The sequence below is a fragment of the Desmodus rotundus genome, chromosome 4 (genome assembly GCF_022682495.2).
Source record: "Desmodus rotundus isolate HL8 chromosome 4, HLdesRot8A.1, whole genome shotgun sequence".
NCBI lineage: Eukaryota > Metazoa > Chordata > Mammalia > Chiroptera > Phyllostomidae > Desmodus > Desmodus rotundus.
In genome coordinates, this window is record NC_071390.1 from 4,051,683 (window position 1) to 4,066,126 (window position 14,444).

General features: G+C 51.8%; 1 protein-coding gene across 1 annotated transcript in view; it reads left to right on the forward strand.

Moving 5' to 3' along the window:
- The window catches only part of ADAM12 (ADAM metallopeptidase domain 12), a 280,799-nt gene that overhangs the window by 264,229 nt on the left and 2,126 nt on the right, over positions 1 to 14,444 (forward strand). The gene's annotated exons all lie outside the window — the stretch shown is intronic.

Sequence of the window (14,444 nt, forward strand, 5' to 3'; positions counted from 1 at the left end):
ATAGCACTACACGTGCATACAGAATACGTCTTTTAAGTATTTGGCAATCAGCGGGCACGTTGGAATAGCTCTAAGTTTCTGTGATGAAGAGCTCTGATTCAAAGGTCTGGAGAGAGAAATTCTGGACCACTTCATCCCCTGAGGAGAGATCCCTAAAAGTGGAAATACAGGGTTGAAAAGTGGTATAACCACTTTAAATATTTTTTCAGGACTTTTATACTCATTTTTATCCCATTATTTCAGAGCAGCAGTCTCAATACGTCTCCCGGTAACTTTTACTGCTGAGCGTTTCAGAGCTTTGCCGATGTTCCATACAGAACAAAATGTCTCGTCGGTCGCTGAAGGGGGTGCTGGAGTTTCCAACCACAAATGTGTCTCCGTTTAGTGCATCTGGTTTTTCTGCATGTGTTTGGAGGCTCTGCTGTTTGTGATACACACGGTGTGTCTTCCGCGTGTGATATTCCCCTTCACTCTGCTACTGTGCTCTGATCTAAAATCTGCTTCATTTCACATTAATGCATTTACCTTACTTTCAATTAGTGTTGCAAGGTATGGCTTTTTCCATCTTTTTTACTTTTAACCTACCTGTGCCATTGTATTTGCGATGAGTTCCTCAGAGACAGCGCATAGCTGCATTGTGTCTTCTTTGTCATTCTGCCGGTCGCTGCCGGCTCCTCGGCGGGTTTAGGCCATTTACACATAATGCAGTTACTGGTCCGTGAGCATTTACGTCTGCCAGTTATTAGTGTTTGTTCCTTCTTATTTTTGTTTTGTTGTGCTCCTCTTTCCTGAATTCCTGTGGGTTAGTTGAACATTTTTTGGTATTCCATGTTGATTATTTTATAGGGTTTGTGAGTGTAGGTCTGTATATAGTTTTTTGTGTGGTTGTTCTAGGGCAGAGTGGCTCAACCCGGGCATCGTTGCCTCGTTGGACGAGACACATCCCCGTCGCATGGGCCTGACCCGTGGTGTCCTAGACCGTGGGCTGCGTCTTGGTTTCCACCGGCCAGAAGGAGCAGCTGCGTACTCATGCCTGCTCACATCGCCGGGTGTCTTCTGGGGTTGAAACTGCCGCTCGGAAGGTTACGACATACGTGCGTGGTTTATCACAGTCCACTAGTGCCAGTACTGTATCGCTTCAAGGAGAACAGGAAGTCTTTGCCACCTTTCAGGTTCTGCCGCTGTGCCGCACACGTGTTAAACGTCACCGCTGTACACGCTGGGAACCACTTCAGATGTCCTGGTGTCTGCTCTCTGCACCGACTCCTGTGCTCCCCTTCCTACTCTTCCCTCACTCCTGATACTCCAGGGGTCTCTCTGATTATCTGTTCTCTACCTCTCCCGTGTGTCTGAAAAGTTCCCTCAGCGATTCGGGAAAAGCAGGCCTACGGGTGACAAATTCTCTTAGTTTTCCTTCATCTGAAAACGTCTTTATTTCACCTTTATTTCTGAGGGGTCTTTTCACTGGCTATAGAACTCCCAGTCGACTGTTTTCTTATTTCAACATTTGAGAACGTTGCTCTACTTCCTTCTGGCCTCCATGGCGATGAGAAATCAGTTGGAAGCTCTGCCCACAGTCTCTCTTCCAGGGAAGAGGTGCGGCCGGCCATTGTAAGAGGGAAGGGGTTGGGGCTCTGGTGCCCAGGGAGGGGGAGCAGGGGCACGGCTTTTCTCTGCCGTTCACCTGCAGGTAGAGTAAGGCCAGGTATGGTCAGAATGTGTCTCATTTACTGGGTCACTTTTGTCCAGGTCTTTTACCTGGAGACACCAGGCTTTCCTTGGGCTTTTTGTTGATCTGGTGCCATTGGCATTTCCAGACTGGGGGCTTCTCCAGAGCCCAGGCCAAGATACAAAAAAGGCAAAAACAAAAACAAAAAAAAACAAGAACTCACTATTGGGTAGTTCCTTGAAGTCCACGTACTTCTCATGAAATCTCAGAGGCTCTTTCCGTTACCTTATGCGCTTTCTCCACACTCTCTTGTTGTAATTAGCGGGAGAAATGGGGTGAAATGTGCTCCTTCCATCTTCTCCAGAGCTCATTTCTTTTTGTATTTCTTTGATTACTGGTACCCTTGAACCGCTTTTTGTATTTCTATTACCAATGATTTGCTGGTAAATTGGCTGTCAAAAAAAAAGGCGCCCCGACTCGTAGGTGATTTCTCAGCTGTGAAAACTTCCAACACGGCCAATTTCAAGCTGTTACCGCGATACCACTGACGAGGCGCAGAGACCGGCTGCGGGGCTGGTGCCAGCCGCCCCAGGGCACGGCTGCTGCCCGCTCCGTCTGCTCTGTGAAATGTCTGTGCCTGCCCTCGGCCAAATTTTTCTGTTTGAGAGGTTGGGTTTTCTTCCTGGTTTGTGGGAGTTTGTTTTCTTAGTAGATTGAGAATACATACCCTTTCCCAGTAATTGATTGTAAACACGCCCCCTTATTTGTTTATCTTTTAATTTTCTTCATGATATTTTTTGGTAGAGGAGGAATTCCAGTTTTGAATAGTCTATCTATTTGTCTTTTCGCTTGGGAATTCTCCCATTCCTTCTGTGCTCGCAAAGCCCCCTGCCATCCTGGCGTCAGGACCGGCCGATAATCTCTGTTTCTGCTGTTGGCTGTGGCAGCTTTTACCTTTGTTTCTCCAGCCCGTCTTCGATTTACATTGGCAGGAGGCGGGGGGGGGGGGGGGGGGGGGGGGGGGGGGCGCGTCACAAACTCTTCTGGGCTAGGGACTTACCTGAGAATCTAATGAAAGTTGTGAACGCTTGGAAAATGCACCAATACTCAATATTTTGCAGCCAAGTTTCAGGTAGCCACGGAGCGGTAAGTCCCTTCCCTGTGAGTTTCCTTATCCTGAAGATTTTTACGTCTCCCTTCAAATATCCCTCACCCTGTCAAACTGGGGCCACCCCGACAGACCCCGTGACCCGAGACAGCGACTCCCTGGCGTCTTTTTCCACCAGCGGTGGTTGCCTACGGAAGGCACCCCCTCGAGAGTTCCCTTAAAGCAAGCCCCCAAAGAAGGGCTTCACTCTGTTCGACGAAACTAAGCAAGTGCTAACCTTTCAACATTAGTAACGGAAAGACCCACATTTCTCACTGCAGGCCGGTGACTGCAGCTTTTCTGAGATACCCGATGTGGAGTAAGCTCTCTTTCTCCCCCAGCGCACGCGGGGAACTGGAATTAATCCCGCACAGGTGCGGCGGGGGCTTGGCAGTGGCTCTTGTAGTGGAGGGGACCCCGCACTCCGCCCCACACAACACAGTAAACACACCAGCCTACCATCCAGACTCTCCAGAAGGAAAACTCCGTTGTAAACATTACAATTTTGGTCAAGCTCACATCTAAGAAGTCGGCTACTTCTTCATAAAAAACAGGTAGTCTTTCCAGCAAATGTTCTGGTCAATTGTTCCTAAATCAAGGAGGGTTGAATCTGCAGCCCCCTTGCCCACCGACGTACCTTTCCAGCACACCATGTCCTTCACGGTGAACCGGGTCCTGGAACTCACACGTCCCAGCCTGACCCTGAGCCGCGACCAAGGAAGCAAACTTTAATTTCCTTTTCAGCCGGTCGGCTGGTTCGGGGGAAAATGATTCGGCGTATTCACCTAGCTGTGGGCTTCCCCGAGCCACACCCTGAATGTGAAAGGCAGAGGGCGAGCGGGAGGACAGGAGAGTCAAATGATGAAAAAGTTAATAAAGAGAGGCCACAGCACGGGTGCGTGACCGCCTGCAGCTGGGTGTGTCTGCCGGGGCATCGCAGAGCGTCTTCCCCCGGGGGTGCAACGTGCCATCCGTCCATCTGCTCCCAGCCCTGGTGACGTGCACAGCGTCCTGTCCTCGGCAGCCCTGTTCTTCCCCGGACGACTCCTGCCTGTGGGCTTCTTTTGCGGAGCTGCTCCCTCTCTCATGGCGGGTCTCCTCTCCCTGCCACCTCTGTTTTCCCAGGGTTAACATCTCGTCCGAAGAACCCTGCCTTCTCGCGACATGCCCGAAGTAGGACAGCTTCCACTCTGTCCTCTTGTCCTCCAGTGATGTTTCTGGCTTCATCCGCTCTGGGACCCACTTGTCCATCGTGCAGGCAGTCCCGGGTCCCTTTAGAGCTCTCTTCCAATGGCGTCCTTTATAGGAATCCATCTTTCCCTATCAGCCTTCTTTCCTGTCCGACTTTTACATCTGCACACAGGAATTGGGAAGACAACGGTGCAGATGGCCTTGGCCTTGGTCTCTAATGACACGTGTTTGCTCTTGGTGACCTTTCCTGATTCTGCCATTGCTGCCCTTCTGAGTCTCAGCCTCCTCCCTTCTTGGCTTCATTTGAATGGACCGAAACGAGGTCAGCAAAATCTGTAATAGTTTCAGTGTCTTCGCAGTCTCTGTTAAAGTTGTGTATTACTTCTGTGGTCGTGGTTTTGGCTCCTTGGTGTTCAAACACAGTCCTGCGCAGGCTCCTCTCTGTGATCTGCACATGTCTGCCCGGCCCAGCTGTGCGTGAGGTCTGTAGCCCCAGACGCACAGACCCAGACGGGAGAGGGACGGATCAGCACCCTCTGCACCGCATAAGCCCCTTCAGAAGCACCAGGGCGCTTTTCGGCACCTATGGCTGCTGGGTAGAGAGTCTACCTGACTCCGGAGAAGAAGTGGAAGGAAAAAGGAGAAGTTACAGGGGCAGCAGCAGATGGGTCCCGGGGGGCTTTGAGAGACACTCTGGTGATGGGCAATCTTTAAATATTTTGTGTTGTTTTTCTCTAATTACAGCACCCCAAAAGTCCATTTTACTATAAGATCATGTTCAGGGTAAAAAGAACAACATGCATTAAGGAGAGGAAAGGCGGGTGCCTGCCAGGCCTGTGTCTGAGCAGGGTGCTGAAAGGGCCTGCTTGGGAGCGGCCACTTCGGGCTCCCCAAGGCCTGGGGAGGGGGACCTCGAGGACGGGGTGCCAGGGAGGTGTTTCCACAGCGTGAAAGGACCACATCGCTTAACTTCAAACGCGGTTTGTGAAGTCAACTGACCTGACTTCTGGGAGGGAAGGGGCCCCAGGAACACCAGGCAAGCTGGAGCCCCGAGGAGGAGCCCCGTCTGACATGGAGTGTTGTGCTTTTCTTTCCTGTGTGCTGGGTCCTTTAAGACCTCCTCACACCTTCTGAGAGGCGGGCTAACCACCGTGGCCTAGCGTCAGTCCCTAGTGGGCTGGAGAAAGGAGGAGCCATTATCACACTAAGGAGAGATGTCCAGGGAGGGGACAGTGTCCCGCAAAGTCGGGTCTAAGATGCTGAGAGGGCCTGACGGAGAGGGAATTTAGGGGTGGGTGGCGGTGCAGTGGGAGGGAGGGGTTAGGCAGCAGCCCAGACACAGAGCCACCTGGGGAAACAGAAAGGTTCAGGCATGGATGGGTGTCCCTACTGTCACACAGGACAGGCTCTCAGTTACTAAACTTGAACTTAAAAGTAAGTGCGACCCTCAAAAGACTAGAAAATATGAGGGCCCGCAGGTAATATCCTTTTTTATTTAACTGATTGATATTGAGAGAGAGAGAAAGAGAGAGGGACATCAGTGTGTCGTTCCACCTGGGGGTGCCTTCATTGGTCGGCGCCTGTACGCGCCCTGACCTTGGCAGATGGGGTGGTGCTCCAGCCAATGGGACCCCCTGGCCAGGGCTCGGGGGATGTTCTTAACTGTCGAGCACCAGTCTGCACAACTTTACTCCTGGAGGAAAAACAGGAAGGGACAGGGATACACCTTTCTGGGGGTTTTGTTAAGAGTTCTAGAACCTACTGAACTGAAATCCTCTATGCAGTTTATTCTGAGTAATTGGCTTAATTCGTTTAAGGGTTAAATAAACACGTGTTCTGTGGCCCATCTGAGATGGATTTACTGCTCACAGAAAATCGCGTCTAGAGGAGGCCGTGCTAAGAAGTCACAGATCGAAAAGTGATTTTCTGCCGTGGGACTGCAGGGTGCCACGGTTCTAGAAGGAGGGTGCGTGGCACCCTCGGTGCAGAGGGGGGCCTCCTTGCCAAGAGAATACAGCACTCACCTGTATTCTTTCTGAGGCCGCCCGGGAAGGGGCACCTGGGCTGTGCGTGCAGCCGGGCGGTGGGATTTGGCTGTGGGCGGCCCTGATTGTCGGGAGCCCTCAGTTTCCTGCAGGAGATGAGGGAGCCACTTTTCCTGCAGACAATGTTATCGGGAAACAGAGCCCTGAGCCCAATGGCTGAGGTTGTTTCCCAGTCAGATTAGCTCCTCAATTAGAACAATAGGAAGCAAGTAAAAACAACCGAGTGCGTCTGGCAGGTTGATTTTTGCCAAACCCAAGCCCTTTCCTGGAAGGGCTGATAGACGATGGGAACGCTCCCTGGCCCGGTTGCTGGCCCCACTCGTCTGCATCACAGAAATTTCTGGAAGTCGGCAATGGCAGGATTCATTGCTATTTTTATTCTTATAACCAAGTGGTTTATCAATGTGCTCATGTGCATGTGTGGGGTGGGGGGTTGTTTTGGATGGGGCTTTATTTTGTTGGCAGAAGGAGTTTCTAGTTGCGTTTTGAATTGTTCTAAAATAGCATTTCTTGGGCACCAATGATGTGGCTGACTCTGCTGGGCTCTTACAGGGTTTCTGACTCTCCCAGCAAGGAGCCTAGGGGCCAGACACCACCGTTGTACTGCAGAGGGAGCAAGGCACAGTGGGGGCCGGCATCAGCACAGCCCCCTGGGGTGGGAGAGCCAGGGCGCAAAGCTGCATCCTCTATGAAGCCTTCCTGTGCGCGCAGGCGAGGCCGGCCAGATCGGAGGGAAGGAGGGAGGCAGTGCAGAGAAGACAGCGATGACTCGTACAACCGAGACCGCGGATGGCCTCAGCCACCTTTCCTCCATCCCGCCCCTCTTGCCACAGAGGACAAGGGAGTGAGGGGAGGGCAGGGAGCCAGACTAAAGCAAGGGTCTTGCATTTCTCTTTCTTTCTGCTCCAGTCGCCCTTGTCCAGATGGGTCCTTCTTGGAGCCAGCCCCTGTTCGGAAGCAGCGGACTTGCATTTGGAGGGCTCTGCATTTTCTGTAGAAGTGCGGATTTTCAGTTCTGAGTTTCTGACACTCACGCCGTCGCTGCTAAGCAGCGCCTGCTGTGTGTCTGAAGGACCTGAGACAGACACGCCGGCGTGTGTAAAGCACTCCTGGCCATTCTTGTAGGCTCTTCCCACTAAAGACTGCGGAACAATCAGACTTTGCTTCAGTAGCCACGGGGTGGGGGGCGGTGGTCTATTTCAAGTAGGTCCAAGTCCCCCTCCCTCCCCAGACCCATGCAGAGCGATGACCAATTAACAGGGGCTGTTACTGGTAACTGACAGCTACTCATTCGTCAGTTCTCTGCCAGGATACAAATGTCAGCAAAACAAACTAATTCAGACCCGGATTTCAGAGCAATCTGGGGGATGGCTGGCATGCTCCGAGGCAGAGCCCGTTTTCAAAACCCCCAGCAGAAGGAATTCCGCGTTTGAATGAATGGGGGCCTGTCCCCTCCTGACCTGTGTGGGTGTCTGACATTTAAACCAGACCACACAGAGTCCGGCCACCGGATGGCTTAGCTCCTTGCTCATCAGAAATGCCAGCGTATAATGAGAAAAGGAAATCCATTTCTCAGGACGGTCTCCCAAGGAAGGGAGATGAGCTACGGGAACATGGATCTTTGGAAAAGCCTTCCTGGCTGCACACAACCCAGAGCTCCTGACAAAGGAAGGGTTGGATCGTGTCCCCCGTGCCTGTTCCCCGCTCTCCAGGCTTCCCCCTTGCTCTCAGGGGCCTCCAAGCCCGCCTCCTCCCATAGGTCCGCTCACTCACCGGCCGCCTGGCCTGGAGGCAGCTGTTCCGCCCGTTTCAGGGGCAGAGGCTGAGTGTTTCACATCCAGGCACGTGCACACCTAAGTCCCGTCCCTCGCATGCAGTAGATGGGTAGGGACCATGCTGAACTGATGTGAATTTTAACTATGAAAACACAAGCTTTGTCTCCGTACCCCGTACCTGTTATTCCCCACATGGCCGTTGCATGTAAGGAGTCACAGATTAATAGAAATCGGAGTTGCCTCCTCCAGTAAACCTCAAAGGTAGCTGCCAAGGGCTGGGACTCCTGCTAACCTCTCCCTGCCACCTGCCCAGGACTTCCGGAGACTTGAACCCAAATGTCTTTGCTGTCGTATCATATGCAAATTATTCACATGACGAACCTGGAGAACAGTAACTTCAGGGGAAGCCATTTGTGTGAGTACGGTGTTCCAAGGAACGTGTGATTCCCACTCATTTCTGCGGCTATAAACACACAAATTGTACATGAAAACAGATGCCTGGTGTTTTACCTTTATACTTTGTGATAGGTAATGTATGCCTGCAATTAAAAATTCCAACAGTCTGTTCAGAGACCGATTCCCCTCCGACCCGTTACCAGGCTCCCTTCCCAGAAGCCACCGTTGTTACTAAGCTTTGCAACATACAGCTTGGAGCACAGCGGAAAGTCTCAATCCCACCCGTCTCTCTGCAGAGTGAGAGATGGTGGAAAACATGAAAATTTTCAAATGCTTAAAATGAGAAAGATAAATTCAATTAATCCTCAGGCTTATCGCCTTTGTTCAGCAGCCATCAGCCTGCTGTTGTTCTTGTTTCTCTTGGATCCTTATTTTTCGATTAAAATGGCTGTTTCGTATCAGTTACATGGAGATCTTCCTCCCGCTTTTCCCTACCGCGTGGCGTCTCAGCAGAGACAGTCTTATGGGAGCTCCCTCGTAGGTAACTGTTTTTGTCTTGCTGCTTTTAAGATTCTCTCTGTATCTTTAACCTTTGGCATTTTAGTTTTGATGTGTCTTGGAGTGGGCCTCTTTGGGTTCATCTTGTTTGGGACTCTCTGTGTTTCCTGGACTTGTATGTCTATTTCCTTCACCAAATTAGGGAAGTTTTCTGTCATTTTTTTTCAATTGATTTTCCAATTTCTTTCTCTTCCTCTTCTTCCAGCACCCCATGATGCTAATGTTGCTAGACTTGAAGTTGTCCCAGAAGCCCCTAAACTATTCTCATTTTTTGGATTATTTTTTCTCTCTGCTGTTCTGATTGGGTGTTTTTCTGCTTCCTTCTCTTTCAGACTACTGGTTTGATTCTGTTTTATCAACTCTACTGTTGATTCCCTGTAATGTATTCTTCATTTCAGTTATTGTCATCTTCACTTATGACTGTTTCTTTTATGTTTTTTATTTCCATCTTTGTTTCCTATCTCTTGGTTGAAGTCCTCACTGAGTTCATCTACTCTTCCCCTAAGTTCCTTGAGCATCCTTGTAAGCAGTGTTTTCAGCTGTGCATCTAGTAGAGTGCTTGTCTCCATTTCATTTAGTTCTTTTTCTGGCATTTTATTCTGTCATTTGGTTTCTTTGTCTCCTTGTTTTGCAGCCTCCCTGTGTTTGTTTCTATGTGTTAGGTAGAACTGCTATGTTTCCCAGGCTTGGTGAGTGGCCTAATGCAGTAGGTGCCCTGCAGGGCCCAGTGGCACAGCCTCCCCCCTCCTCCAAGCTGGGTACTCGAGGTGCCCCTACTATGTGGGCTGTGTACACCCTCCTGTTGTAGCTGAGCCTTGATTGCTGTTAGCACATCACTGGGAGGGACTGACCCCCAGGTTGACCGGCTGTGAGGACTGGCAGAGACCACAGCAGAGGGGCTGCTGTGCAGGGGCCACCCCCACAGAGCAGAGCTGCCTTCAGCAGGGCTTTGGTGCCAGAGGAGGCCGCCCCTTGAGTGTGTCACTCGTGGAGATGGCTGGGTGGTGCTCTAGTGTGGTCTGAAGCTGCCCGCCATCTGCATTGGCTCTGGGGCCTCCTAGGAAGTGCAGGACAGGACCAGCCGCCACCTGTGCCCTGCCCTGGGGCCACCCGGTATGAGCTAAAGAGCCACCTGCAGATGACTGCTACTTAGGCGGCACTTGGAGGTGACTGGGAAAGGCCAAGCTGTGAACCCAGGCCGGCTACTGCTAGTGCCACTTAGCAAGAGACACAGGGCACGCCAAGGCCAGATACTGTTTGAGGTTTGTGAATCTTGAGAGGTTTTAGAGAAGTCATTAGCATGAGCCAAATATTCTTTAGCATGTTTGTATGAAAAGCTACTGGAAACAGCTTGGGTGGGCCCAGAAGTTGGATGGGGCAGGGTCTCAGGGAATCACTAAAGCAAGGCAAGAGTGTGAGCCAGGTATGGCACCACCTGCCTGCCCTGCAGGGGGAGGGGGCTCAGCAAAAGAACAGTGGCCTCTGCCAGCACTTCTCTCTGGAAGAAAGCTGCCCGCCAGCCCTCACCCTGATTTTGGATGATTCAGTTCCTCTCTATATGTCCCTGGCTTGGTTTGAGCTGCTTCCCAGTGCTGGAGCTCAAAGCAAGCAAGTCCGAGTAACTCCATACAAGGGCCTTTTAAGGGCAGTGCTTGAGCCCTGGCTGGTGTGGCTCAATGGATTGAGTGCTGGATTATGAACTAAAGAGTCACCAGTTCGATTCCCAGTCAGGGCCCATGCCGGGGTTGAGGGCCAGGTCCCAGTAGGGGGTACGTGAGAGGCAACCCTACATTGATGGTTTCCTCCCTCCCTCCCCCTCTTTCTAAAAATAAAATCTCTTTTTTTTTCCTTAAAGAGGACTGCCTGAGACTCTAGAAGACATGCATCTCCCTCAGCCTCGATCCTGGCTGGTTTTACAGCCAGAAGTTACGGGGACTTCTCTTCCCGGTACTGGAGCCCTGGGGGTGGGGAGCCCGGTGTGGGGCTGGGACCCTGGCTCCTCAGGACAGGGCGGGGACCTCCACAGCCAAGGTGTACATCCCTCCTGATTTTCATCCGGCACACGTGCGTGCAGGGCCAGCCCGTTTGGGTCTCCACCCCTCCTCCCAGTCTCAGTGTGGCTGCTTCTGGGCGCCTCCAGTTACAGCACTTCTGTTCAGGTGGACTTCAGGCAGCCCTGACAGCCGGTGGCTCTGTAGTTTAGCTGTAGGTTTTGCATGGTTGTGGGAGGAGGCAAGTACTGCGTTCCCCTACGCTGCCATCTTGACCGAAAGCCTCCTAGACCCCTTTCAATGGCTCAGAGTTTATTCAGCCTCCCAGGTGTTGCCATTTGAGGTTCAGGTACTTGGGGGCAATTTGCGGTTACAGGTTTATTTTCCTGCCCAAATCTGCCCAGCACCGAGAGACCCTCCTGGCAGTGTCCCAGGGCTGGGCAGCAATGCCAGCACAGTCCCACCTGGGGTGCCATGCGGTACAGAGCCCAGCTTTACTGGGGACAGGTCAGAAAGGGAAAGGTCTCTATTGACGGGCCGATGTCGACCTTTGACCTGTGTCTCCTGCACCTGAAAAGGGTAGCAAGGCCAAAGCCCAGGTGTCCCTCATTTGGCAAACACCAGCAGCTTCAGACCACTCCTCACTGCTCTGGGCACTTCTGACCTTGAGGTACTGGCCTGAGAACATCTCACTACCTGGGACCTCTCGGAGGCTTGCAAGAAAAATCTGAAGTGTGTTTCACCCAACAGTTTTAGTGCTTTTAGAGAGACAGGAGGTCCAACCAACCCCATCTGCCACAAGACGAAATGGGAGGCCCGCCTCCTGACTGTGGCTGGTTCCGTGCTCTGGAATCGTGGTTCCCGGCATGTACCTCAGGCTGCAGAGCTGTAGCTCCCACAGCTCTGTTCGCCGTGAATCTGCACAGAAAGGATTTGGTGCTCGCCGATGCCCTCCTTTTGCCATCTCTCCTTTCCTTTCCCGGCTGGCCGAAGTCCGTTCTATTGTGCTTCCTTCCAGGAGAGCCCTTGGGATGTCCAGTCCTGGATTTTTGCAAGTTCAAAGACATTTGGCTGTCGCTTTAGTTTCTCAGAGACAGTTGGACAGCTAGAATTAACGGATCACACTCTCCTTCCCCAACACTGCTACGCACGTGCTTCCTCTCTCTGTTCTGGAGAAAGTGGCAGCCGGGTTTTCCTTCCACTCTGGGAAGGGACTTGTTTGGGGGTGGATGACACTCACGAGTCTTCGTTCTCACAGTCCACTGGCTTTCCTAGGCTGCATCTCAACAGTGGGGGTCTGATTCATCTCCCCCAGGGAAACATGTGCCCTCCACCCATGGATTTGACTCTTTGCAAATTAAATCTGAACATTTTTTTCTGTCTTTAGTATTTGCTCAGATTCCGTATGTGATGCCATTTATGCATATGTTGTATCACCTTTCTATCTGTCATTTACTATCTACCCCCCCCAACCCTGAGCCCTGTCAAGCAGGACCCCGTAGCCTTGACTGGGTTCAGTACTACCAGCTTCTTGGTCCTTGGTTTGCATCATTGCTTTATTTTTTCTTCCCCTTGTCTCCTCACTTTTGCCAGCTGCCTTTTAATTTTCTGATGTACACATTTTTTCCAGGTGGGGTCTTAGTTTGCCTTTTTATTGTGGTTCCCTTCCTTTTCCTTTTGGTAGTTTTGTTTAAAGGAGCAGCGTTCTTCCTGGGAAACCAGTTACTGGACAATTAGAGGCCAGGCCAGTGCTTGGGGCCAGCTCCACGTGGCCTGCCTCATGGAGGACAAGGTACAGACAACTTTGAGGAACGATGGTGGGCTGGCCTCCCCTGCTCTCGCACGGACTGAGCCAGGGCCCGCTCCCTGGCTGCAGGCTGGCACAGATGGCCGGCTGCAGGCTCAGCCCCGACACCGCAGGTTCTCTGCTGGCGCCCCCTCCTGTTCCAACCTGGGCAGACAGCCTCCCTCTGTCTCCTGCCAGTGGGGCCACAGCAGGCAGCCCCCCTGGTCTCTCCTCACCCTAGCCCACTAGAGACTCTGCATCCCTTTCACATACATTTGGGGTTCTAAATTTTCCTCAGAGATGGAGTTTTGCTCCTTTTCGTGCATTTTCCTTACTGTTTTCAGCTAGTTTTAGAAAGAAGGTGCCAGAGACACCTTGCAGCTGGCTGTAAACGTGCTCTTTTGAGAGAGCAGATTTGTCGAGAGCCCCGCTTTTTCCAAATCGAGAACACAAAAGATCCGAGGCACCCCCCGAGTGCCCGCAGTCCTCGGCGTTGCCTCCAAGGGTGCATCCCTCACGGGGCCGGAGGCGGGCTGCCCTGGGGCCGCGTGAGCGTATCTTCCTGGAACAACGTCCTGTCTTCCCCGGCAGACCTCTCTGGATAAGCAGGGTGCATTTACTCTTGCTTCTCATGCAGAAGGAGCTAACAGCTGAGAATTCTTTATGCTGATGGTCAAGGCAAAGGGCTACATTTGTATCCGAAATGTTTTCAGTCCTCTGTAAAACTGGAAACACGTGCTTGCCGCTAGAGCGCGAGCTGCAGATGGAGGCCTAGAGCAGCTGTATTTCTAGCAACGCATCTGTTTTCCTCCCGCACCTAGAAGCTGAAACAGGGGAGGAGTGGGGGGTCTGAATTCCTCGTTTTCTTGTTTAAAAGGAAACAAGGGAATATGTATTGAGTGTGAGCGGCCTGGCCTGGGGCATGTCTCCGCTCCCTTCAGGGGACTCTCTGTGGCCAGGCGGGACTGGGCCTCTGGGAGCGCCCAGGGTTAGGTGTTGCAAAGGCAGCGTGAAAAGCAAACCCTGAGAGGGGGTGTGGAGGTCCTGCCCCTTCCTCCAAGGTCAGGTGCTTCCTGGGCCCCACGTCTCCACACCTGACAGCTGACAAGTGCAGATGGACCCGCTGTCACTGACTTCACTGACTCCACTGTCCCCGTCAGGCCTGCTGGCAAGTGAGTGCCTTACCCCGGCAGCCTCATGAGTATTGGCTAGTGCCCAGTTCCATCAAAACCATGCCCTGGGCATGGCAGGAGGGCGCGGGTTGGTACCTTTGCTGACCCCCAGGTGTCAAGTCAATCAACTTTCAATCACTGTCTCGACAGCTTGGCCTATCACTGCAGAGGCCGGATAATTTGTCCTCCCAGCCAGGACACAGCTGGGAGCGTGGGGTTAATAATTAAACAGAGCCGTAAACTTAAATTGGGAGCAGCCCAGGCAAACCAGGATGAATGGCCAACCTAATTATCTCCTAAGTTCCCATGGTAAATCCAAGTATATTATGATACATTATGACTAATAACTCACTTTTTCCCCAGCATTGCAATAAAAACCTGACTTTATCTTTAGATACTTACTCATACTTAGCAGCAGAGGTAGTGTCATTTGATAATGAATTATTTAATCCTCCAAGTCTTTCGATTTGATGGGCGCACACATTCATTTTTACACTGCACGCTAATATCTTGCTCACGGTTCTCTGCCCTCGTAGGAAGTGGAGCTTGGTTTATTGCCACAGTTTATACACAGAGCTAGTTGGCAGGGTCATGGCGCCTTCAGATGGTCAATCACGCCATCAGTAACAGCTGTAGGACCCCGTGCAGAAAGCTATGCTTGGGCACAGAGATGTACAAGTAACGTCTCACGTAGTCCTCACGTCAACCCCAGGA